The sequence below is a fragment of the Lepus europaeus genome, chromosome 2 (genome assembly GCF_033115175.1).
Source record: "Lepus europaeus isolate LE1 chromosome 2, mLepTim1.pri, whole genome shotgun sequence".
Lineage (NCBI taxonomy): Eukaryota > Metazoa > Chordata > Mammalia > Lagomorpha > Leporidae > Lepus > Lepus europaeus.
The window spans coordinates 136778747-136806412 of NC_084828.1; positions in this window are offsets into that span (position 1 = coordinate 136778747).

The following is a 27666-nucleotide window of genomic DNA, read 5'->3' on the forward strand; positions in this document are numbered from 1 at the left end:
CAGCTCAACCCCAAAGTGACCACTGTAGCTGAGTGGACGGCCAAGTAGGGTCAGCAACATTGCAGGCAGAACTGTAAATTTCTTGTTAGAGATGCCACCTGCCTTTACCTGGCCAGCTCTCCTCCCAGGCCAGCCAATTAATGAAAGTCAATAGGGTGCCTTCCCCTAGGAGGTTCACACCTCCCTTAGGATATACCCCATGTGAAGAGATAGATAGGTCTGGGCCTCTTAACTTACAAGACCTAAAGCCCAACAGATTGTTATCAAGCCCCTTCTGTCAGGTTCTATTTGCTTCTCAATCAGAAAACTTAATTGTAGCTTAGACAGCACCTTTCTTAGCTCCTCTAATAATGACTCTGTCCTTTGTTCTAGACCCTGTCTAGCGCACTTGGGCCTCATTCCTTTGTAATCATAACCTCTACTCTACCACCAATGGCCTACTCCCAACCTGTGTGTACTGAAGGTCCTCTTCCCCACTTAATGCTGTATAATTGTTCAGACTTGGTTAATGCCACTCTTAGGATCATTGGTTACTATCCTCACTTTGTCTTTTATGACCTTGTCTAAATATTATCAGAGTCAGCGAACTCAGAAGGCTTCCATAGCCTTGGCAACTCATGACAGGAGCCTAGGGTGATTACTGGTGCCATAAACTAGAGTGTCAATTTGTTGGGTTAACAACAGGAGTCACTGTGCACTTGCTCCTCATGTGGGATCTCTGTCCTTAATGTGCTGTACATTGTGATTTAATGCTATAACTAGTACTCAAACAGTATGTTTCACTTTGTGTTTCTATGTGGGTGCAAACTGTTGAAATCTTTACTTCATATATACTAAACTGATCTTCTGTATATAAAGAGAATTGAAAATGAATCTTGACGTGAATGGAAGGGGAGAGGGAGTGGGAAAGGGGAGGGTTGCAGGTGGGAGGGAAGTTATGGGCAGAGGAGCCTTTGTAATCCATAAACTGTACATTGGAAATTTATATTCATTAAATAAAAGTTAAAAAAATTAAAAATAAATAAATAAAATTTTATTATGTTTTGATTTTGTGTTTTTATATGATTTTACTGCTTACTTTGGCAATTTTATTTTCATAATTAATTATCTTCTCTGTGAGAGATGATTACCTTTAAATAGATTAAAATTAGAATTAAGATAATCTTCATTAGCTTTTAACTTGTACTCTTTGAAAAACACAATTTTCAAACCTGGATTTTCTGTAACAAATATTAATTTTCTTTAACATCTATTGATTTTATAATTAGCTGTTGATTTAAATTGGGAAATAAAATAGCAGAAATGTCATTACTTATAGATTGCATATTTGCGATCTGTTACAAATGAACATCAATTTTTCTTTAGTAAATCTTACAATTTCAAGTGAATTAAAATATTTTTCCATTAAAGAGATATTGCAACAGAATTGTTCATTTGCAACTAATAAGGTTTTACATAATAAATTTTAATTTGATACAGAATGATATGGATGAGGAATTAAGTGATATTTAACATTATACTGAGCTTATATGCCCCAGGAATATTATGTACAGATGTTGGTCTTATTTATTTAATCAGTTTTTTGATTAATGCACGAAATGCATTTGTCAATATTTCAGTTATATGTGTGTATGTTTAATTGTTCATTCTTTCTTATGGGAATCAGATTACCATGGAAAACTTTAAAAACTTCCTCATTAAAATTTAAAATAAACTTTGAGGAGTTTAACAAAACTGAATATACTAGATGTGAACAACATGGACTATGGGGGAAAAAATATCTGCGAAAAGTAAAAATCAGATATTTTCCAAAATCCTACCTTGAAAGTAAACCTATAGTTTCTCTCTTTCCTCTATTAATACAAGATAGAGTTATAAAATAAAATATATCTAAAAAATGAAACAGAACTTTAGGCATGTTCACTCAGATTCTCTTGATATTTTGCTGTTTGGCTTTTGAAGATACATTTTTTTCATGCAAACCTAAGCAGGGTGGCTGGAATGGCCTCATACTGCATTCTAGGTATGTCCAGGAAAAAGTAAATATAGTCCTCCATTAGATACTATAATTAGAGAGTTCTGCAGGATGTTACCAAGTATACACCCAGTAATAATCAGGGAAAATTAACATTAACTGTAGACAATTATGTTTTTCTGGCTTATAACAGCAGGGGCAGGCTCTGTGAGACCTGAGATTAGAGGTTCCCATACTCACAAAGTTCTCACATATTTCTACAAGTGCATTATTTCTCTCTATATAGGCAAAAAAAAATAAAAGAGCTCTCATATTTTTAGAAAATTACATCAGTTACTTTCTTTCCTTAACAAATTCACCTAATATCATTGCTCAGAATAACCACAAGTGGCAGGTATCAGCTTAGCCAGAAGTCACTGAGCTTCCAACATGGTAAGTGACTTGCTTTAAATGACAGAGCTATTTGTTCATCATTGCCATATTTCTCAAAGGTTCATTTTCATAACCATAACAATAATCTGTAAAAGTTTAATGAACCATGGATATTTGAACCCCATCCTAGATCTCCTGACTCAATATCCACAGAAGGGAAGACATTCTGTGAAAGACCTGCAGTTAAAAAGATGTTGAGGGGAATTTGCATATGCTATAGGCTCTTCTTTTTGTTTGAAATAATCATTAATTGTCTAATGAGCATTTAAGTATTAAATCATGTCATAATAATCCTGTGGAGGAAAAAGTAGCTACTACAGTATATCAAAATTATAAAATACCCTGAAAGAGAGAATACAAAATAGATAAAGTTTAAGAAGAAACTGGCTGGATAAATAGAAACCTGAAACTTAATGCAACTCAAATTCATCCTTAAATAAAGTTCAAACTGTTGATCATAATGATAATAGAGCATGGGTGAGAGGGAGGGTAGGATGGGAAGTATCACCATGTTTCTAAATTTCTACATATAAAATACATGAAATGCACAACTCTGCCTTATAATAAATAAATAAATAATAAAATTTAATTTACTTAAAACTACATTGGTGTTGTTTGCAAAATCATATTTTGCTTTCATATTTTCTTTAAAGATTAAACAAGGATCTATTAATTTTTGATTTTGCTACAAGTTATAGTACTAAATGAACCATTCAGCCTGAGGAAGTATTTCACCTTCTAAGTGACATAGAAGTCTCTGTAGATGCCAAGCAATATTTAACCATTCAAATTAAATCAGATATTTAAAAACCATTAAAACTTAACTGACATTTGCAAATAGCCAACTACATTTATAGAAACATGAAAATGAAGTTTTAACATAACAAAAATAAATCAGGAGCCATCTTCTAGAAATAAATATGAGCTGTTTAAGATGTATAATCACAATATTTTTAGATGCTATTTTAATCATGGCTCTGGAAAATGTCATTCAGTTTTTATAATACTTTAAAACTGATAACTATTAGAAATCATTAAGTTCTAAGAAAAAAAGTCCCTTGGAATTGTATGTATATCATTCATATTTTTAATGGCTAGACTTCTTTGAGTTTTTCCCCCTTTAATGATGTTTCAAAAAGACCAAGAGCCTCCAAGTTCTGATCTAATTACAGACGAAATTCAATATGAGTTTTCTTATGTTAAAGATAAATCTAGTTAGCAAAGAAGCAAAGTCTGTTTGTTATCAGTCAGTGTGCAGGCAGTCTAGGAGATTGGAGACTGTGGCACCAGAAGAGCTCAGGATTGAAAAGCTTAAATTATCGCTGTAAAAAGGTGAAGCTCTCTGGTCTACATGGAAAGAATACATACGTATCACTCAATTCCACTCTGGAAAATGTAATAAACAATATACAGAAATGCACCCACATATTCCCATTTATAAAGTACATATGCATACACATATTTTATTCACTAAAAGCCATACATTATACATGGTTGTATATGTATATGTTTGACTCACTGTAGAATGTGTCCTGTATGCCTGCGTGGAGAGTGTGGGAGCCCAAGTTCGGGAACCAGCGGCAGAATCAACACACCAGTGCTGGAACGTGAGGTGAGCTGAACCTCAGTAGCCCAAGACACCAGCGGGCAAGTGGAAAGAGGAGACTAGAGCGAACGAGGCTTGAAACTCCGTGGAGAAAAGTTCACCAGGCTAACTAGAAGAGAGAGAGGGAAAAAAAAAAAGTGACCGATACGGACACGAGTTTCTCTCTCTCCGCTCACCTCTCAAAGGCGAGCTAGACAAAGAGCAGGCGCCATTTTGACATACGTCATAAGCAGGGCAACCTCAGGTCTCCACCAGCCCTGAGCCTGGCAGAAAAACCTGACTCTGGGGGGAGGAGTGAAATAACAGGAGATTAGCATCTAACTTGGCAACCCAGTGGGAGACTGCAGGAGAATTGGAGCCCACACTGAGGGCAGCACAGATTCCCTGTGTGGTCCTTGGGAAAGAGCTTCCAATCTCTGGCTCCTGTAGGTATATCATTTGCCTGCTAACTACCTCCAATTACGTCCAGCTGTGCAGAATTACTTCACTTTTGAATCAAAAAAACAAAGAAAGAGAGATTTACCACACCTAACCTGGGAGTGTAATCTTTGACACACCCTCAGCCCTGAGGAACCAAACACAGCTCTCAGTCCACACTCATCTCAAGCCTCTAAGGCTCCATCGAAAGCAGACAGTCCACTTAATATAGAGCCATAGTGTAACATGAAAAAACACCACAGTGAAGAAACCAAATATCTCGATAATGCCATACAACAAATGTAAAAACCGAGGTAACAAGAGCAAGGAAGACACTATGACGCCCCCAAATGAAAAAGACACCCCAATTCAAGATTATGAAGATGATGAGATAGAAGAAATGCAAGAAGCGGATCGCAAAAAATTGATAAGAACATTAAGAAGTTCTCAAAAACAAATTCTTGAACTACAGAAATCCTTAATGGACAAGATAGAAAATCTCTCTCGTGAAAATGAAATATTAAGGAGGAATAAAAATGAAATGAAACACCTAGTGGAACATGAAACTGTGATAGTGACGAAAAATCATAATGAAATGAAGAATTCAATAGATCAAATGACAAACACATTAGAGAGCCTTAAAAACAGAATGGGCGAAGCAGAAGAGAGAATATCAGACTTAGAAGACAGAGAACAGGAAAGGAAACAGGCAAACCAAAGAAAAGAAGAAGAAATTAGAAATCTAAAAAATATTGTCGGGAATCTACAGGATACTATTAAAAAAACCAACATTCGGGTTCTAGGAGTTCCTGAAGGCATGGAGAGGGAGAAAGGATTAGAAGACATTTTCAGTGAGATACTAGCAGAAAATTTCCCAGGTTTGGTGAAGGACAGAGGCATCTTAGTACAGGAAGCTCATAGAACCCCTAATAAACATGACCAAAAGAGATCCTCACCACGACATGTTGTAATCAAACTCACCACAGTGAAACATAAAGAAAAGATCCTAAAATGTGCAAGAGAGAAATGTCAGATTACTCTTAGAGGATATCTATTAGACTCACAGCAGACTTCTCATCAGAAACCCTACAAGCTAGAAGGGAATGGCGAGACATAGCCCAGGTACTAAGAGAGAAAAACTGCCAGCCCAGAATACTATATCCTGCAAAGCTCTCATTTGTGAATGAAGGTGAAATTAAGACTTTTCATAGCAAACAGAAACTGAAAGAATTTGTTGCCACTCATCCTGCCCTGCAAAAGATGCTTAAAGATGTGTTACACACAGAAACACAGAAACATGGTCACCAATATGAAAGAAGGTAAAGGAAGGAAACCTCACAGCAAAAGATCACAGGAAGCTCAATTTCTCTTTGACATAGAATTAAACTCTGATGCTCTGTGAAAGCAATGTGTTAAAGTAATCTAGTATGTTCTCTTGATGTCTGTTAAATTCTAATTGTTCAAAAACAGGTGAATTTTTATTAAGAGCTATGGGATATTTAAGTATGTGCTTATTTTCAAAGATTTGAATAATCACCTTGTAACAATGATCAAATTTGGTCTATATTATGTCATGATTTTAAGGAATCTTATTTCAACCAGATATTTTGGATTTTGAGCCTTCTTGGCATTCTTGACAGGCATTCAAAAAATCAAAGTTTCAAACAATCTGGTCTCTAAAATTTCCAGTAAATCCTGGACTTTGGTTTTTCCAATTTGGGCCCAACTGAAAAAATCGAAGGACCTATGTCTCTCATGTTATAGAGACACCAACTAATCAGGCTATTTGGATTATATTAGAAGTACTGTCAAGATGTGATGTGGTACCAAACTTTAAGTTTCTATAATGGAAAATGCTATTAATACAAATGTTTGAGAATTAAAAAGTCTAATGATCTTGTGTTACTAGACATGATAGTTATCCTAATGAAAAAGCCCCAGAGGCCTAAAGGGTTAAATACTTGTAAAATCCTACAGGTGCTTTCAAAAATACTGTGAAGTAAACAAGTGCCTCTTGTTGGTTGATGAGTTTATAATTTTAAACATGGCGACTAAAAGTCTTTTGTCATCCACAGTTATATATGATTTGCTGCTCATAAAACTAAAGCGTTGTTGGTTCTGTGTTTAGCTGCCCTCCTATAGGTTCCTATGGAATTTTTCCAGCCACTTCTATTGTATTCAGTACATTGGGATGGCTCTGTAAACAGATGAAGCCAATAATGTATTAACAGTACCAACTGAGAGAAAGTATGGTTAACTGAGGTTACTAAAAACAAAAAGCAATTCAAATCAATTGGTAATCTACAAAAAGAGTTAAAGATTTTAAAAGCTATTATTAAAATTGCTATATTGGTCTATTATGCTATGTTATATGTGTGCACATATTGTATGTCCACATGGGGAAATTTTATTAAGAGTTTTATTTTAATTGGCTTATAGATAATATTGTCCATAAATTTAAGCTGCTAAAATCAATCAAAGATATATTTTAATTTGTGTGACCTGAATCTGTGTATCATATGTTTTAAACTTGTTGGTAGAAAGAAACTAAAAACATTTTATATGGTTGTGCTTAAGTTTACTGGTTAAACAAACTACACCATGTTAGATATTTAAGAGGTGTTTCCAAATACATGATTCTTAAAATTTATAGAAGGTATTGGACCTTCTGGTAAATGTTTTCTTAAGTTGTTATCTAATGGTTGAAACTGTTTGCTAAGTATTCATGTGATATTGCTATTGCCAGCAAGCGATCTAGGACTTGCTCCCTCATTTCTCTATTCTAAGCCCAACTTGTTCTTTCATTTCTCTATTCTCTTCAAGGTAGGAAACTAATTCTATTATAAAGGAATCTGTAGGACGCACAATTTAATCTTTAGACCTTATAAAAGAGATGGCTAACATTTTTCTGTAATAGCATAGCCAAAATAAGAACTTAAATAATAATCTCATAGCTAGATTCACTTCGCCATCAGTGAAGTATACAGTAAGTAGAAAAAACCTCCCTTTCAGACCAAAGGGAAAGAAAGTTTTAAAGTGAGAATATAATTTTCCTCATGGGCATTGTCTACCTTAGAAAAACTACTACAGAACATGCCTGTGAATATAGACTTGTAGTTCAGGCCACCGAAGATTAGAGATGGGATATGGGCACTCCCTTGACTTGCATCCTCTGGTCTGCTTTAACACAAACCAGGAGGAAAAGAAAGCTAGGCATCAGAAGCAATGGGTGGCAGGCCTTTTAATGGCTGATCTGTACAGTGATCTGCCCTCAAGGAGACCCAACAGGCCAGTCTACTGCAGTGGCTTTCAATGTGGTAAGCCTGGGCTTCAGCAGAAGTCAGCTTGTGAAGAGCCCTGGCAGCTCTGCCAAGAGTTGGATCACTGGAAATGGACCTGCCCTGGAGTCGAAGGATGCCCAGGTCAGAGCCACAGATCCTATTGGCTCTAAGCTGAAAAGCCCTTCACTCAGCCCAGCTTCCAAAGTGACCACCGCAGCTGAGGGGACGGCCAAGTAGGGTCAGCAACATTGCAGGTAGAACTGTAAATTTCTTGTTAGAGATGCCACCTGCCTTTACCTGGCCAGCTCTCCTCCCAGGCCAGCTAAGTAATGAAAGTCAACAGGGTGCCTTCCCCCAGGAGGTTCACACCTCCCTTAGGATTACCCCATGTGAAGAGATAGATAGGTCTGGGCCTCTTAACTTACAAGACCTAAAGCCCAACAGATTGTTATCAAGCCCCTTCTGTCAGGTTCTATTTGCTTCTCAATCAGAAAACTTAATTGTAGCTTAGACAGCACCTTTCTTAGCTCCTCTAATAATGACTCTGTCCTTTGTTCTAGACCCTGTCTAGCGCACTTGGGCCTCATTCCTTTGTAATCATAACCTCTACTCTACCACCAATGGCCTACTCCCAACTTGTGTGTACTGAAGGTCCTCTTCCCCACTTAATGCTGTATAATTGTTCAGACTTGGTTAATGCCACTCTTAGGATCATTGGTTACTATCCTCACTTTGTCTTTTATGACCTTGTCTAAATATTATCAGAGTCAGCAAACTTGGAAGGCTTCCATAGCCTTGGCAACTCATTACAGGAGCCTAGGGTGGTTACTGGTGCCATAAACTAGAGTGTCAATTTGTTGGGTTAACAACAGGAGTCACTGTGCACTTGCTCCTCATGTGGGATCTCTGTCCTTAATGTGCTGTACATTGTGATTTAATGCTATAACTAGTACTCAAACAGTATGTTTCACTTTGTGTTTCTATGTGGGTGCAAACTGTTGAAATCTTTACTTAATATATACTAAACTGATCTTCTGTATATAAAGAGAATTGAAAATGAATCTTGATGTGAATGGAAGGGGAGAGGGAGCGGGAGAGGGGAGGGTTGCGGGTGGGAGGGAAGTTATGGGAGGGGGAGGCCATTGTAATCCATAAACTGTACACTGGAAATTTATATTCATTAAATAAAAGTTAAAAAAAAATTTAAAAAAAAGAATGTGTCCTGTATGCCAGATTTTGGAATTAAGAATCTACACACTGTTCATTTCCACATGAAGAAGTTATTTTATTAAATGCCATATGGATGTAGCACTTTCAGCTGTTTGTCACAGAGAGAAACAAATTTCCAAGGTGTGATATTTTAACCTCTGTACATTCAATGTTAAAACTCAATGAATTTTTAAAATAAGATTTCTGATATTATCTGGCTAATTTTAATTCTTTATTTTAACTTTAATTAGTATTTTAACAAATTTCATGTGTCTGTAAATACAATTCTAAGCATATAATAATATTTCTTTACTTCTCTATCTCCCACTAACCATTTCTTTTTATTTCAATTTTTTAGATAACATTTTAAATTTACATTATAATAAAAAGGCTTAATACTTCACCAAATAAGAATTTTAACAAGCAAAAAGGCCTTAGTTTAGTAGGAATATAGACAGTGGCTATAAACAATAAATAAATGGAAAAATGAACATTTCACCCATATATAGTAAATTTTAATAATCACAGACCATTGAAACTATAGTAGTATGATATTCTTAACCATTGGCTTCACAAAGATATCAAACAAAGTTTTAAAAAACTATTTGCAACAAAGACATTTCTTACTTTTTTTTTCTTCATTTCTTTTTTGAATTTTAGCTCTCACACATAAGGGAGGACATGCCGTATTTGTCTTTCTGGGTTTAGCTTATTCACACAATATGATATTCTCCAGATGCATCCATTTTGCTGCAAATGGCAGAATTTCATTTTTTATAGTTGTGTAGGTATACCACATCATCTTATCCATTCATTTGATGATGGACACCTTGGTTGATATCAAATTTCAGCTATTGTGAACAGTGCTGTTATAAACATGGTGGTGCAAGTACAAGTATCTCTTTGATACATTTTGTTCAAGTATTTGGGGTAGCAATCCCAGTAGTGGGATTACTGGATCATAGGACAAGTCTATTTCTAGTTTCTTAAGAAATTTCCAAGCTGTTCTCCTCATTGGCTGCTGCAATTTCTATTTCCAATCAACAGTGCATAAATGTCACTCTTTGCCTACATCTTCACCAGCATTTTTTACTCTCTGTGTTTTGGATTTTTGCCATTCTGACAGGGGTGAGATGATATCTCATTGTGTTTTTGATTTGCATTTCCCTGGTAGCTAGTGATATTGAACATTTTTTCATATATTTGTTGTCTTCTGTATTTATTCTTTTGAGAATTGTCCAATGAAGTCCTTTTCCCATTTCTCAACTGGATTGTTTTTTGTTGATTTATTTTAATTGCTTATATAATTGAGATATTATTGCTTTATCAGGTGGTTTGCAAATAGTTTTCCCCATTCTGCTAAATGTCTCTCCACTCTATTGATCATGTTCTTTGCTGCACAAAAGCTTCTGAGTTTGATATAGACCCATTCATTTAGTTTTGCTTTTGTCGCTGTGCTTTGCATGTCTCACCCAAGAAGTCATCCATTACTCCAATGTCTAAGGGTGTTTCCATATTTTTTCCTCCAGCAACTTCATTATCTCAGTCTTCAATCCATCTTGAGTTAATTTTTGAATACAGTGAAAGGTATAAATTTAACTTCATTCTTCTACATGTATGCATCATTCACATTAAATAGGTTTGCCTGTGTAACCAGTAGAATACAAGAGAAATAGCAAGATGCAATTTCCTTGAATCAGTTTGGTGAGGACAAGTTACTTGATGTTAAGGGGCACACACGCATTCTTATAGAGAGAGGCCAACATGTTGGTTAGCAAGGACCTGAGGCCTTCTGCAAATAGAGCCCTCCATCCACCTTCTGCTTCCGAATGTCTGACCATAGAAACTGAGAGGCACCACACATTTAAATTTTTTCCCACACTATTTAAAACTTTATTATTCTTGGGTCCAGCACTGTGGCGTAGCTGGTAAAGCTGCCTCCTGTAACACTGGCATCATATATGGATGCCGATTCATGTCCTGGCTGCTCCACTTCTGACCCAGCTCCCTGCTAATGACCTGGGAAAAGCCGCAGAGAATGGCCCAAGTGTTTGGGCTCCTGCCATCCACCCTGACGTAAGAGACACAGATGAAGATCCTAGCCCTGGTCATTTGGCCACCTGGGGAGTACACCAGAAGATGGAAGATCGATCTCTCTATCTATAGGTCTGCCTTTCAAATAAATAAATAAATATTTTAAAAAAAAAACATTTTATATTCTTAAATGACATATTATTGTACATATTTATGGGGTATTGTGCTTTTTTAAGTTTATTATTTATTTGAAAGGCAGAGAAACAACGTGGAAGGGAAGAGAGAGAGGGAGAGAGATCTTACATTGCTGGTTCACTTCCCAAATGCCTTCAAAAGTCAGAGCTGGGCCAAGCAAAAGCCGGATCCTGGAACTTTATCCTGGTGTCCAAGCTTGGTGACATGGACTCAAGTACTTGAGCCATCACCTGCTGCCACCCAGAACTGCATTAGTAGGAAGCTGCATAAGAAGAGGAGTAGCTGGAACACAAACCAAATATTCATATGGAATGTGGGCGTCCTGTGCAGTGGTTTAACTCACTGTTCCATGATGATCTTATTGTGTGATATTCAATACATGTGTACATTGTTCAAAGTCCAATCAGGGTAAACAAATCTATCTCCTCTTTATCATTCCTTTATGAGAAAGCATTCTAATTCTTTCTTCCAGCTTTCTAGTTTTAGGAAAATAAACAAGACATCATTAATATTAGTTATCACCATAGTACATGATAAAGCACCAGCACTTCTGGCTCTCCTCGAACTATAACTTCACTCTGCCCTCTACCTTACTCTCTGCAGCCTCCAGGAAATCCCATTATGCTCTCGATTTCTAGGATCATCTTGTTCAGATCCATCAAATGAGTGAGATCAAGTGGTATTTGTCTTTCAGTGCTTGGCTTATTTCCTTTAACATGGAACTTACAGTTCCACTCAGGTTATTGCAAATGGAAAATTTCATTGTTTTTATGCCTGACTAGTAGCCCAACATGTATTTGTACCATATTTTCTTTATCAATTCATCATTTGATGGACACTTGCTTTGCTTCTATTTTGTGGCTATTATGAATAGTGCTGCAACAAACATGGGAGTGCAGATGTTTCTTTAACAGGCAGGCATATTTTACTTACCTTGGATTTATAGCCATTAGTGAGATTACTGAATAATATGGCTACCCTCTTAAACACAGTCCAAATTCGTAGTTTTTTTTTTTTTTTTTTTTGACTTGTCTTTTTTTTCAGAGGCACTTTCCATGTCTTAAGTCGTTCTCAGGTCTATGATACTTGTTTCTGTGATGATTTACTCTGCCTCTTTCCTCTCATTTTATTGGCAGGCCTGTTTGACTCGGTCTCAGTTCCTATATGACTCAGAATCGAGCTATGTAACCTGTAATTCCAGGTGCGCTCATAACGAACAAAGCTGTGACCTCCCTAAATATCAATGTCCTTGTTTATCAATTTCCTCTTTTCTCAAATCTGAAATGCTTAGTTGTTTCTGAACTGATCCACAGAACCCCTTAGTGACGATTTTAAAGTGCATTGAGGCCAAGAAGCAGGCTTAGCAGAGGGTCTCTGGACCCTCCGTATCTACCTCTGCAGTGTGGGCAGTGGGGAGGGGTGTTCTGTATTTGCTTGAGATGATCTTGATGTCCAACTCGAGAATTGCTCTTCTGCTGAAGGGGAGAAAAATTTCAAGCCATTGTACCATGCCATAATCAAGGTTTATGCAAATTTTCAAAAATATTGTAAAATTTGACAGGAAATATTATACATAAGCACTACTTCAATGTCATGATCATCCTTTGGAAACTCCTTTCTTTGCATTCAAAAACATTCTATCCTTGATGACATATTAACTCACTTTCTGTCATCCATACTATAGTTCATGCATTTTAAAAAGCACAGGGCAATAACTATGTTCATTCTATATTTGTATCACATATTGCAAAGGATAAACATGTTTTTCTGCCTTCAAGAAGATGACAGCAGTAAGACATGCCCAATAATAAATATGAAAAAAGTGGGCAGCAGTTAATCAATGCACCTTAAGGCAGTATCTTCAGGAGTCCAGGGAACTCAGGGAATTCTGCTAGTGCCTGGCTCTTACGGCATGAGCAAGATATTCTCAAGATGGCCAGATACTCTGATTGCATTTTCAAGAAAAACTGAAAATCCAGATTTTCATATATTTTATTCTAAAAATATAGTCAATTTACTTAACAACATTTTGAAACAATACATAGGCCAAATGAAACACATTTGTAGATAATTATTTAGACCAAAGCATTCAGTTTGTAACTGCTTAATTAAAAATCATCTCTAGCCAATTTTTAAGAAATTCGATCATGATTGTGGTCATATTCTGGGATTAATTTATGATATGTTTATTTAAATGATTTCATTATAGTGTGGCTATAATGATAGGTAGGAGATTGAAAGAACTAGAAACAGATTTTTCTAATTGGAAGCCAAATCCAAGGAAATAATTGTCTGCATTTTCCCTTCTTTAAGAATTTTCACTTAAAATGCACATTTTTTTTTATCATGTGAGGCTAAGAAGTCGTTGTTATGAACAATTGAAGAATTATGACCTGACCTTACGTGGCAATGAACTGAGATGGTTCTCTAATAAAGATTTTTTTGCCCTGGGGTCTCAGTGACCACAAAAATGTATTTTAGAATCCAAGGCAAAGTGTCTCAGCTATAAAAAAAAAATACTTTATACATTTTTGTTCCTTTGTTCAGCTTTCTAATTCTGAATTGTAGATTATAATAGCTCTCACAAAAAAGGTTTTTCTATTCACAAGCAATGAATTGTGTTAAATTGTCTAGGGTCGGTTCTAATTTTTTTCTATAAAAGAAAGAGAATGGATTATAGTTTAATATTTTAGCGCACATAAGGCAGTCACAAAGGAATAACAGGTTAATCAATATATCCAGCAAGTTTACCTAAAAAAGGAAAATGTGTTCATAATAATTATCCCTGGTGTGTTGTTTAAGGTATGAAACATAGCAGAAAGATGTTGATTGATTGCTATGAATTTTTGGCAGCTGTAGCCTTTGAAGCATGAAATACATTAGCATTGTCTCCTAATGCTTTCAATAATTGTAGTGAGTTGACGTTTGTCTTAGAAAAAAAGAAACTTAATTTATTCACAAACAGCCAGTAGCTCAGTGATTTAACATTTATAAATTAAATGACCTCTATCTTTCAAATGACCCTTAACCAAAGGACAACAACTGAAATCACTTGCACCACACATAATTAATGAAGGTATAATTTTATGTTCATTGTTGAAATACTTATGTCCTTTATGAGTTATTAAATATGACAAGTTCCATTTAAGTTTTACCCCATCATTGAAATTGCATTTTAGTCTTTTATTGTAAATAATTTCCATGGAGTTAAAGGAATATAAAATATGAAAAAAATAATGCTTCTTAAGCACTGCCCTTGGTTGTGAGGCAAACTTTATACATATATTTTTAGTTCTATTTATTTAATGCTATTCAGTGTGAAATGATAAAATGACAGAGTTAATTGCATAATAAGATTTTTTTTTCTTTCAGACTGAGTTTTTCTTGAATATAACTTGATTGGAGAAAATAAGTAGTTTTTGCAACTTGGAATGTTTAGGTTATCACTGTGTTTCAGATACTTTATGGTTTTGTTAATTTTTTCTCATGCTATGAATGGTGCAGCATTTAATGACTTCATGGTTGCATGGAAACCCTGCAACTTAAGTACGTTATCTTTCTCAAGCAAAATACATGAGATAGCACTGATTGCAGGTTTAATCATTACAGGAAAATGCAAAGGATTTTTCCTCGAAACTCATCAACATCTATATCATTTTTCCCTCCCTATCACATTCTGAAATATTTCAGACATTGCCACCAACAGAGACTGCAATAATCAGATCCAGATTTAGCCTCAATTGCTTTCTGCTTGTCCTGCCTACATATTTATTCTTTATAAACTCATTAATTTTATTTTCAAATATATGTGAGCCTTTTTACAAAACTGAAAATGTGGAATCTCTGTTCAGATAACTTCAAGCTTTCACATTTGTTTTTGGATGAGATGGCCTGAAGGAGAACTTAAGACTGAGAAACTGGAGTTAATACATAAGAGAAAATGTGTATTTTATACCTGTCAAGGCCATGACTTTGAAAAGCAAGTGACACCCAACTGAGACTACCTAATCCAGGTCGAGGGAACATCAGCAGGAGGTCACTAAATCCTTTAGTCAAACTCACGCTGTTAATAAATTACAAACAAATGGAAATCAGTGAAAATGGGCTGTGTAAGTTAACTTTTAAGAAATATATAAATGAGCTGTTCGGGCTGACATCGCGGCTCACTTGGCTAATCCTCTGCCTGAAGCCCCAGCACACCAGGTTCTAGTCCCAGTTGGGGCACTGGGTACTAGTCCCGGTTGCTCCTCTTCTAGTCCAGCTCTCTGCTGTGGCCCGGGAGGGCAGAGAAGGATAGTCCAAGTGCTCGGGTCCCTGCACCAGCATGAGAGACCAGGAGGAAGTACTTGGCTTCTGGCTACGGATCAGCGCAGCGACGGCCGTAGCAGCAATTAGGGGAGTGAACCAACAGAAGGAAGACCTTTCTCTCTCTCACTGTCTATAACTCTCTCCCTGTCTCTCTCTCTCTCACTGTCTAAATCTGCTCGACAAAAAATAAAAATAAATAAATAAATAAAATAAATGAGCTGTCTGTGTGTCAGTAAGTTCACCAACATATTGCATTCAACAAAATGGGGATTTTGCATTGCCTTCTAAATTAAGAAGGATCTCTTTCTGTAGAATTCCTGGTTGGAAGGCACTTAGGGATGGGGCCAGCATTGTGGTGCGGTAGGTTAAGACGCCGCCTGCACCACCAGCATCCCATATGGGCACTGGCTGGAGTCCCAGCTGCTGATAGTGTACCTGCAAAGCAGTGGAAGATGGCCCAAGTCCTGGGCCCCTGCATCCACATGAGAGACTCAGAGAAAGCTCCTGGGTCCTGGCTTCCTCCTGGCCCAGTCCCTGCCCCCACCCCACTGCCATTGTGACTATTTAGGGAATGAACCAGCTGATGGAAGAATTCTATCTCCCTGTAACTCTATCTTTCAGATAAATGAAATAAACCTTAAAAATTTCCTTTTTAAAAAGGAAGAGGCACATAGGGTATTATTTAAATTTTATTTTAAAAATGTCAATTTATGGCTATTCTGAAGATTAAAGAAAAAGAAACTAAGAATCCCTTTTTTCTTTTTTTGTATGAAGTTATTATAATTATATAACTGTTATATATAACATATATATATATATATAAAAGTTATATATATATAATTATATAACTGTGAGGATGATAGCTCAGAGAAAATGTAAAAATCTATAGTAAGTGCCAGTCTGTTGACATCTTATAACATAACAGCAAATAACTGATGAAATGGGAGCTTCATATGATTTGGTTTCATTTTTTTTTAAACTTAGTGAGAGCACTCTGGCGTTTATATTTGTTTCTCTTTAGTGCTCTAATTAGTGCTGAGAACTTAAAAGTCCTTCTCAGTGACATTCTCAATATCATAGAAAAAAAAGCAACACCTCCCTCATAGGGTTGTTTTGATGCATAAAAGCTGAGAGTAGTACCAGGCAAAAGGCAAGTATTAATTATTAAATGCTTTATTAGTAGTAAAATCACAATTTCAAAACAGTAATTACAAATATCTCCTGTGGTTTTTGTCACTGGCTTTAAATAGAATCCAGAGGGATGACCGGGATCTGAGCAACTGCTTTGCTCCAAATACAAAAGTCACACTGTGGGGCCGGTGCTGTGGCACAGTGGGTTAAAGCTCCAGCCTGCAGCACCAGCATCCCATATGGGCGCCGGTTTGAGTCCCAGCTGCTCTTCTTCTGATCCAGCTCTCTGCTATGGCCTGGGATAGCACTAGAAGGTGGCCCAAGGACTGGGCTCCTGCACCCACGTGGGAGACCTGGAAGAAGCTTCTGGCTCCTGGTTGCGGATCAGTTCAGCTCTGGCCGTCATGATCATTAGGGGAGTGAACCAGCAGAATGGAAGACCTCTCTCTGTAACTTTCTTTCAAATAAATAAAATAATTCTTTAAAAAAAAGGTCACACTGCCTCCTTCCAACCTCCAAAGTACCCGACCCAAGCTCGTGTTGAGAAGCTGCTGAGCTCCATCTGTCTTAGTGGGTAAGCAAGCAACACCTTCACTACCCGAAGTTCCTAGGGACAGTAAGTTACCTTCCAGGGCTCCTGCAAATCCTGTGGCTGGTGAAGCTCTGGGCACAAGCCCTGGAGCCGCACTTGCTTGCTCTGTACCACTGATGCAAGTTCCCAGTACTTTTCTGGGACTGGTCGTCAGCAGTAGCCCATACACAATCCCAGAGGACCAGAAGGAAGTCCCTTTTGTAGTTCTCACTACAGGGCTGGGCAGCTAAAGCAAAATCCCCAGCTTCACCCTTACATGCCCTGTGGGAACTGGGGACAGTCCCCTCTATACCCTGCAAGTCTGAGACTCCAGCATCTGGTGCTATAATCCTTGCAGTAACTTGCACTCACATGTGGATTTTAGCGGATCTTTCCTACATCCCTGAGCTTCAGGCTGGTGACCGCCAGTTCATGGACCCTGGAGTTACTGTATTCACCCTGTGAGACCCAGGATAAGGACCTCACAGCCCTTATGATCCTACAGCTCTGGCACTATTAGTACCACATTCCTCAGAGTCATCAGAGTATACCCCGTGGAACCTAGGGAAGAAGTTACCTGCATTTCAGCCCTCCAGACTTTTAACAGGTCACAATCAGCAGCAAAACCTAGGACTGGGCAAGGTCCTCTAACATCATCCATTGCTGAGACATGAGCTTTTATTGCTATCAGCCCAGCACTGGTCACTCCCACATAGCAGGACCTGTGCAAGGTTCTATCTACATCTTAGAGTCCAAGGCCGTAGTTACTGGTTCCCCAAGCCGCTGCATCATTCACACTTGACTGTTGGGACATGGGGGCAGTCCCTCAGGCTCCTGCAACACCAAAAACATGGCTGCAGCCATTACAAACCCTAGTGTAATTGACACCTAACTCCCCAGAAAAAAAGCCACTCGGTGGTTTTGTAAGCCTTACAGTCTGACACATCTGAAAGAATAAAACAAATAGTTGGGGCCGGCGCTGTAGCTCACTTGGTTAATCCTCCGCCTGCGGCACCAGCATCCCATATGGGCGCCAGGTTCTAGTCCCAGCTGCTCCTCTTCCAGTCCAGCTCTCTGCTGTGGCCTGGATAGCAGTGGGGGTGCCCCTGCACCCACATGGGAGACCAGGAAGAAGCACCTGGCTCCTGGCTTTGGATCGGCGTAGCTCCGGCCAAAGCAGCCATTTGGGGGGTGAATCAATGGAAGGAAGATCTTTCTGTCTCTCTCTCTCACTGTCTAACTTTATCTGTCAAATAAATAAATAAAAATAGTCGCCATGTTTGTTGCATGACCTTGTCAGTATTTCCTGGCTGAAAATGGCTTTGCCTGCGCATGGTCTGTCTGGTCATTTCCCTCTCCTTTCAGCAGTTTCGTTAATTTAGCTAAGCATGTGCATTTTTAGACACTTCCTTCTTTTAAAAATATGCCAGTAGATTTTCATGAAACAGTAATACCAATTGAAATGACATTCATTAACACAAATTTTCTCCACTTTTAAAATGTTTTTACTTTTTTAATAGTAAAAGTTCCCTGTTCAAGTGAAAAAAAAATCAACCAATCAGTAGTTTCACAAAGTCTAAGCAAATGAAAATGATCTTTCAATAATGATGGAATTTAAGAGCCTCAGGTACTGGTGTAGTAAGTTAAGATGCCACCTGCAACCTTAGCATCCTATGTGGGTGCTGGATCAAGTCCCAGCTGCCCCACTTCTGATGCAACTTCCTGCTAATGTGTCTGGAAAAGCAGTGGAATATACCCTAAGTGCTTAGGCCCCTGCACCCACATGGCAGATTGGATAAAGCTCCTGGCTTCAACCTGGCCACCCCCAACATTTGTGGCCATTTGGAGAATGAACAGTGGATGGAGACTCTCTCTCTCTGTCTGTTGCTCTCTCTGTAACTCTGCTTTTCAAGTAAATAAATACGCCTTTAAAAAAAAAAAAAGGAATTCAAGAGCTTCAAATATATATTAGATTTTTAATCAGTCTAAATTCCATTTTCTAATCCTAAATAAAATTTAGTGACATTGTATATATTAATAGCACAAAATTAAGTGGCAATGGCCAAAATAGAACAATTCAGGGATTCAAAGTTCCTGAAAATGCCCTTTTCTGTAGCACAACTGCTTCTGCAAAACATGGAATTACTATTGTAAATCGCAACTCTCATTGATCTGAGTCTGATAATTCGACCTTCATCATTATAGGTCTCAAGACACATAAAACCCAAGCTATGGTGTTTCAAATCACTTTTTCTATTTTCACTGTCTCTTGAGATTCAATCTGTAATTTACGTTATTTCTAGGATCAGGGTAGCGTGTCAAAATAAATCACATAATATTGTCCTTCATTCTTCACTGATAAAAATGTAACTTAAAAATATTTTAGGTAAGTATATGTAACAAAATTTTTAAAATAACTTACATTTTGATATCACATATTAAAAATGAATCACATTTTCTTTGCTTATTTAATTTTGATATGGTACCATTTTATAAATATAACATTTTCTGTCATCAAAAGTCAGGACAGCAGACCTGCCCCCCTCCCTGAATATACCCTCTGTCACAACACTAGTTGCACATGGCAAATTTATTTTTCATTCTCGAGTCTCCAGGAAAATGCATAATATTAAAAATGTTTTATTTACAGAATGACCTTTTTCAGTAAATCTATACTATAGCTTGTGATTTCTGACACTATATATTGGAAAATATTTTCTCATTCTGGGAGAATTATCATTAAACAGATTAAAATCTTACACAGGTATGTAAGTATAAAATTTATTCTTTGTTTTGGGTTTATTTCTATTTACTAAAAATATGACTTATGTTTAAGAATTATTAACATTAAATATATGACTTATGTTTAAAAATTATTATTATTTTATTTTATTTTATTTTTTTATTTTTTTGACAGGCATAGTGGACAGTGAGAGAGAGAGACAGAGAGAAAGGTCTTCCTTTGCCGTTGGTTCACCCTCCAATGGCCGCCGCGGTTGGCGCGCTGTGGCCGGCACACCGCGCTGATCCAATGGCAGGAGCCAGGTGCTTCTCCTGGTCTCCCATGGGGTGCAGGGCCCAAGGACTTGGGCTATCCTCCACTGCACTCCCTGGCCACAGCAGAGAGCTGGCCTGGAAGAGGGGCAGCCGGGACAGAACCGGCGCCCCGACCGGGACTAGAACCCGGTGTGCTGGCGCCGCAAGGCGGAGGATTAACCTAGTGAGCCGCGGCGCCGGCCTAAGAATTATTAACATTAAGAGTAAATGTACCTATGTTTCTGCCAAAATCATTAAAGGTTGAACTATTTAGATTTCAAATTCTCTTAGTCCAAAAGAAATACTTCAAAACAAGAAAATCTTCATATTGTCAAATGGCTGGTATATGTACTCATTTGCCATTTTATTTCTTTTTGTTTTTCAAAATATCTAAACAGCCTATGTTTTATATCTAGTGATGAATTAGAGTATGACAATATAAAAATGAAAGTTTATATAGAACAACTCTATCTTATCCAAATGCTTAAACTATATCAAAGAAATGAAACATTTTTTATTTGAAACTATCACACAGGAGAAAACTGTACAAACTATTTGAAAAACATGGGGTTATTCTCCTCTTTTAGCAATAAGTTCATTGTTTGTCTTGATTACTAGTTACTAATGAATAATAAGCATCCAGACCTCATCAGAGAAGCTTTTTTAATTCACTGAAAAATAAAGCATGTGTGGTATCCCCCACCACAAAACAAGGATAAGATTTATAAGAGCAAGTACATAAATAAATGTCAGTAGTTAAATGAGCAAATGGAGAGATAAGCATTGACATAAAGATTTTTGTTTACTTTGATTAGATTTAGTATCTCCATCCTACTAAAAGTAAGAACCTAGATGATAGTCTCTAACTTTTAAACATTCTTGCAGAAAGAATCGAATGCATTTATCAGTGTAACATGGTAAAATTAAAAACAGCAGGGAGAGATAATAGTAGTATCTGCATTCCACTAGATTTTTTTTCTCACATTTGTTTCCCTCCTCCTCTTATATACATAGATTCCAAATACATTTCTATGGGAAACAGCACATTTTTCCTTACAGAACTCAGGGAAGAAGGCCACTTATATATTCAAAATTATGTATTTTAAAAGAGAAATGTGAGTAAATTTTAAGATTAATTCATTACAAACTGTTGGAAAACCCACATTTGAAATGAAGAAGAGGTGTGACAATTTGTTCACTTAACTATGATAAATACCTTTTTGTGTCAATGATGGTAAAAGTAGAAATGGGGGGAAAACATCAGAGTAAAGAATTTCACAATGGCTACAGATTTTTTTTAAATAAGGTCAACATGTTGAAAAAAAAGGGAACCTTCTATTACAAAAACTCAGACATAAAGAGTTCCTTGATGCAATCTCAAAAGGCTTTTTGGAGCTCAAATAAATAATTAAAACACTTTGGGTAAGAGTTAACTGTAAGGGAATCAGAAACACATGGAGTGGAGAAACACTGCTTCAGGCCAAAATCATTAAAAGATTTGCAAATGCAGAACATTTGAAAAATAGTGAATAAGCCTGACAAATCTAGAAAAACACTGATTTTCACAAGATTTAGTTACTGAGCAGAATGAATCCATAATTAATCCTTTATAATATCAACATCTACAAAACCATACCAACTATTCATTAATTCATTCATTCCAGAAGCACTTATTGAATATCTACTTTATGCTGTAATTGTTTTAGCCCTTATACATACATCAATGAGTTAGACTAAATAGTTTCCATATAAAGCCTACATCCTATAATAATATAAAAACATATAATATCAAGAGTCATAATACATAATTAATATTCATGTACATATTTTTGTTCATCTGGCCTAACTCCTATGGACTTTTATAACACTGAAATCTGTAAGGGAGAAAACAAAGAGTTGGGGGTTGATGAATCATGTTGTTATATCAAGTCTCTTTAAATTAAGATTTCTGACTAAGTCATTTTTTTACATCCTTTAAGTAACTGAGTACATTTTCCATTTAAATTCTTAAAATCTAGTACTCCCTGCTCTTTTCATCCTAGCACCTCAAATTGGCTGAGCTAAATACTAAACGTGGGTCTGGAGCCAGAAAGAATGGTTATGAATGAGCTAAGAAGTCCAGCAGTTTTCAGCTCCTTTTGCCTGTGCAGGTGTAACACTGCTTGACATACTCATGCTCAAGGGTAAGAATAAGATTACATTTCAAAGGCACACGTAAACACATTCAGAATTAGCACTTTAGTATTTCCATGTTGAAATTTTTTTTGAAAAAATTTTTTTTGAAATCTATTTATTTGAAAGAGTTACAGAAAGAGGTAGAGATGGAGAGAAAGAGGTCTTCCATCCACAAGTACACTCCCCAAATGGTCTTAATGGCTGGAGTTAAGCCAATCTGAAGGCTAGATTCACGAGCTTTTTCTGGGTCTCCCATGTAGATGTAGGGGCCCAAGGACGGGACCATTCTCTGCTGCTTGCCTAGGCACAGTAGCAGGGAGCTGGAATTGGACATGGAGCATTTGGGACTCGAACTGGTGCCCATATGGGATGCTGGCACTGAAGGCTGGGGTTTTAACCTGCTGTGCCACAGCGCTGACCCCTGAAATTTATCTTAAAAGGGTTAGAAATATATTAACATACTGGTCATCATCTGCAATGTTTTTAAGATTAGTAATTAAAACAATAATCTAGCAAAATCCAACTCAGTACAATTTTGTTGAGGTCCTATGTTGCTAATGTATGTCAGGTGTTAAATGGCAAACAAGCCGGCGCCGCGGCTCACTAGGCTAATCCTCCGCCTTGCGGCGCCGGCACACCGGGTTCTAGTCCCGGTTGGGGCACCGATCCTGTCCCGGTTGCCCCTCTTCCAGGCCAGCTCTCTGCTGTGGCCCGGGAGTGCAGTGGAGGATGGCCCAAGTCCTTGGGCCCTGCACCCCATGGGAGACCAGGAGAAGCACCTGGCTCCTGCCATCGGATCAGCGCGGTGCGCCGGCCGCAGCGCGCTACCGCGGCGGCCATTGGAGGGTGAACCAACGGCAAAAGGAAGACCTTTCTCTCTGTCTCTCTCTCACTATCCACTCTGCCTGTCAAAAAAAAAAAAAAAAAAAAAAAAAAAAAAAAAAAAAAAATGGCAAACAAAACACATGTTAAGTAGTGTACATTTCCTTTCTGAAACTTCAAACAACACAAAGCAGGGGTGGACATTTGGCACAGCATTTGGGATGCTGTTTGGGACAGCAACATCTCATGGGTTCTAGACCTGGCTCTGCTTCTGAATCCAGCTTCCTGCTATGTGCATACTAGGAGGCAGTTGTGATGGTTCAAGCACTGTGGTGAACCCAAATTGAGTTCTAAGCTTCTGCCTTCGGCCCGAACCAGTTCTGATGGTTCCAGGCATTTAAAGAGTGAGTCATCAGGTGGAAGATCTCTCTCTCTCTCTGTCTTTCTTTCTTTTTGTGTTTTAAGGATACACAAGAAGTCAGTAGTGATACACAGAGTAGCTACCATGGCCATTGCTCTGTTTATGTTTACAACAGGGCACACTTAATAGTTACATTTACATTTAAATTCCAAATCTTCACAATGCCCTTAAATTGTTAGACACTGAATACATTCTTTGGGACGTGAAAGAGTCTGAGTGCATAACTAGCACAAAGTAGTATAAATGGGGTTTGGAAAGGCAAATATTAAAAAAGAAAATGAGAAAATGAGATCACAGAAAATATCACTGTTTAAAATGTGAAGGTGGAAATGAGTAAGGTATATCCACAGATTAGTCAGGAAACTGTTCTGACAGGAACAAACGTGAGGAAAAGAATTAGGAGATGTCTGGTTTAAGTAAATACCACTGAATCAGCGATAGCTTTGCTAACCAATGTAAGGTACTTCAACAATTTCTGGAAATTAATGTTCTGTCTTTTAAAATATAAAAGAACATGAAGAACATGAGAATTGGTTGTTCACTAAAATGAACCATGCTCACATTAAAATAGACACTACAATGTGTTAAATATGAAGGTGTGCCCAAAAATATCAGAACAGCAATGTAAATGGTGAAGTGGTTCAAATTTGTAATCATCAATTTGAGGATATAGTAATTTTGAGTTAGAAAATCCAGCAGGAGTTAATTTTTTTCAAGATGGAAGAACAAACACATCAGAAGGTGGCTCTATATGATGAAGCAGTGGAAGAATCCAGCAATTCATTTGCAATGTAAGAGGTTGATAATCAAACATTGACTTGAAGTCATTGAAATTAAGTACTTTAACCTTTAGATCTAGGCTCAGAAATGAAGGTCATACAACAAGAACTTGATATCAATCAAGAAATTCTGAGGGTCTCCGGACAGTGTCGAAGTCAGAGAACAATTAGAGAAGGGAAGTTGCTTAACTCGTCTTCATAGTTCAGCACACAATTTATGGCAAGCCGGGAATTATCTTCAAAGTTTGTATCCCCACTCTATAGGTGTCCATTATGTAGTAAGCATTTCCAGGCATTGTATAGGCATCAAAATGAATTGATACAACAAAATCCTGCATCTTTAAAATCTAGCACTCATGTTGGGTAAAAAGAAGACCAGTTTTTTAATAGATAATCAGTGAACTCTAACTGGAAATGCTAGAACTAATTTAATTGAGGAGTATTTTTTCCCTAGTTCATGGGAAGAGAGACAAGACTGCACATGATAGCCAGGGTCACATTATGGGGCCCAGCACTGTGGCACAGTGCGTTAAGGGGCCATCTGCAGTGCTGGCATCCCATTATGGGCTCCAGTTTGAGTCCCAGCTGCCCCACTTATGATTTAGTTTCCTGTTAATGCACCTGGGAAAGCTGTGGAAGATGACTCAGGTCCTTGGGCCCCTGCATCCACGTGAGAGATCTGGAGAAAGTTCCTAGATCCTGGCTTCAGTACGGCCCAGCCATGATCATTGTGGCCATTTGGAGAATGAATTGGTGAAGGAAGATCGATCTCTCTCTCTCTCTCTATCTATCTCTATTTCTCTGTAACTCTACCTTTCAATTAAATAAATTAATTTAAAAAAGAGTCACATCATTGGCTAAGGCATGAAAAGATGAGGGTATACTCTCTGTGAGAAGCTACGATGGATATGTTATAGTTTGCATAACTATTGTAGAATATGATTATATAAGATATAAGCCTCATTTATTGGCTGTAATGTCTATTTTAAAGTTATTTAAATACATTTAAAAGGAAAGTTAACACTGTTTTATTTTCTATAGATACTATTTTGATGCAAAATGATTCCATTAAGCCTTTAGCTATGAGGCTTTGCTAACCCATTTAATAATAATTGAATGAGTAATTTTCCAATGTACAAATTCCTTTCTGTGGAATAATGGTTCTTCTTTAATTTAAGTTACACAAGCTTTATGTATATATTTCATATATACAGATGTAGAAACATAGTAATACTTCCCTCCCTCCCATGATTTACCCTTCTTCCTCCTCTATCTCCCATTCCCACTCTTAATTTTTAGAGCAATCTAATTTCAGTTTATTTAATGATTGTAAGTTTAACCACACCCTAAGTAAACGAGTTTAACAAATAGTATGAAGAAAAAAAAAGTTCCTTAACAGAAGAGACAATGGCTGCAAACAATCATTGAACCTCACAATGTCCATTTCACTCCAACACATTACATTTAAGGTACTCTATAAGTTATCCCTGATCAGGGAAAACATATGATATCTGTCTTTTTGGTACTGGCTTATTTCATTAAGTATAATGGTTTCCAGTTCTATCTATTTTGTTGCAAAATACAGGATTTCACTTTTTTTTTTTTTACAGCTAAGTAGTACTCCATAGTGTATACAAACCATAATTTACATATCCAGTCATCAGTTGATGGACATGTGGGTTGATTTCATATCTTAGCTATTGTGAACTGAGCCGCAATGAACACGGGGGTGCAGTTTATATTCCCACCAGCAGTGGATTAGGGTCCTTTTTTCCCACATCCTTAACAGCATTTGTTGTTTGCTGATTTCTGTATGAGAGCCATTTTAACAGGGGTGAGGTGAAACTTCTTTGAGGTTTTGATTTGCATTTGCCTGATAGCTGGTGATCCTCAGCATTTTTTCAAGTGTCTGTTGGCCATTTGAATTTATTCTCTTGAAAATATGTCCATTCAAGTCCTTTGCCCATTTCTTAACTGGATTGTTTGTTTTGTTCTTGTTGAATTTCTTCAGTTGTTTATAAATTCTGGATATTAACCCTTTATCAGTAATATTGAATCTTTGGTTCTCTGTGCACTTTGCTGAGTGTTTCTTTTACAATGTAAAAGCTTCCAAGCTTGATGTAATCCGATTTATTAATTTTGGTTTTGATAACTTGTGCTTCTGGGTCTTTTCCAAGTACTCTTTGCCTATGCCAAAGTCTTGTACACTTTCCCCACCGATCTCTAGTAATTTGATGGTATTGGGTTGTAGATTTAGATTTTTGATACAGAGCCAGAAGAAAAAAAGTGAGAGTATATTTGTGTGTGTGTGTGTGTGTTTATGTGTCTGTGTGGCACTGAGTAGTAGCCAGTTATCTCAACTTTGATAATCTCCATGGTTTTTGGGTCACTATTAGAATAAGAGAAATAAAAAAAAGACTATGACAGTATTCATTTTAGACTGGGGAGTATAAAATATTCTTCAAAATACTGGCCACAGCTTCAAAATTCATGCATTAAAGGCAATACAATTTTTATTTTAACCTGGAAGCAAAAATAATATTCTATCATATATTTAACACGATATATGAATCCCTGGCTTTAAGAAAAGAAACTGTTCACCACTGGGTGAGAAATTTACTTCCTGTAGATAATCTACACTATAGCAGAATTAAATCTTTTCTTACCTATTTAATAAATATTTACTTTCAAGAGTAATTAGAGGCCGGCACCATGGCTCAACAGGCTAATCCTCCGCCTAGCGGCACCGGCACACCAGATACTAGTCCTGGTCGGGGCACTGGATTCTGTCCGGGTTGCCCCTCTTCCAGGCCAGCTCTCTGCCGTGGCCAGGGAGTGCAGTGGAGGATGGCCCAAGTGCTTGGGCCCTGCACCCCAAGGGAGACCAGGAGAAGCACCTGGCTCCTGCCATTGGATCAGCGCGGTGCGCCAGCCGCAGCACGCCGGCCTTGGTGGCCATTGGAGGGTGAACCAACTGCAAAGGAAGACCTTTCTCTCTGTCTCTATCTCTCACTGTCCACTCTGTCAAAAAAAAAAAAAAAAAGAGTAATTAGAAAGGATAGAAAGGACACTTAAGAAATATCCCTGGTTATTGCACTTAAAAAAAATTGATTCCCAATGGATAGCAGATAAATTGTGGCTCTGATGAATAGGTTATTTGCATCTGAACAAATATCCTGTCAATACTAGCATAAAAGTTGGAAAATAAAATTCAAAAGCCTGTTCTACTCATTGGTCATTGCCAAAGCAGTCAGAATATAAGAAGCCATGATCT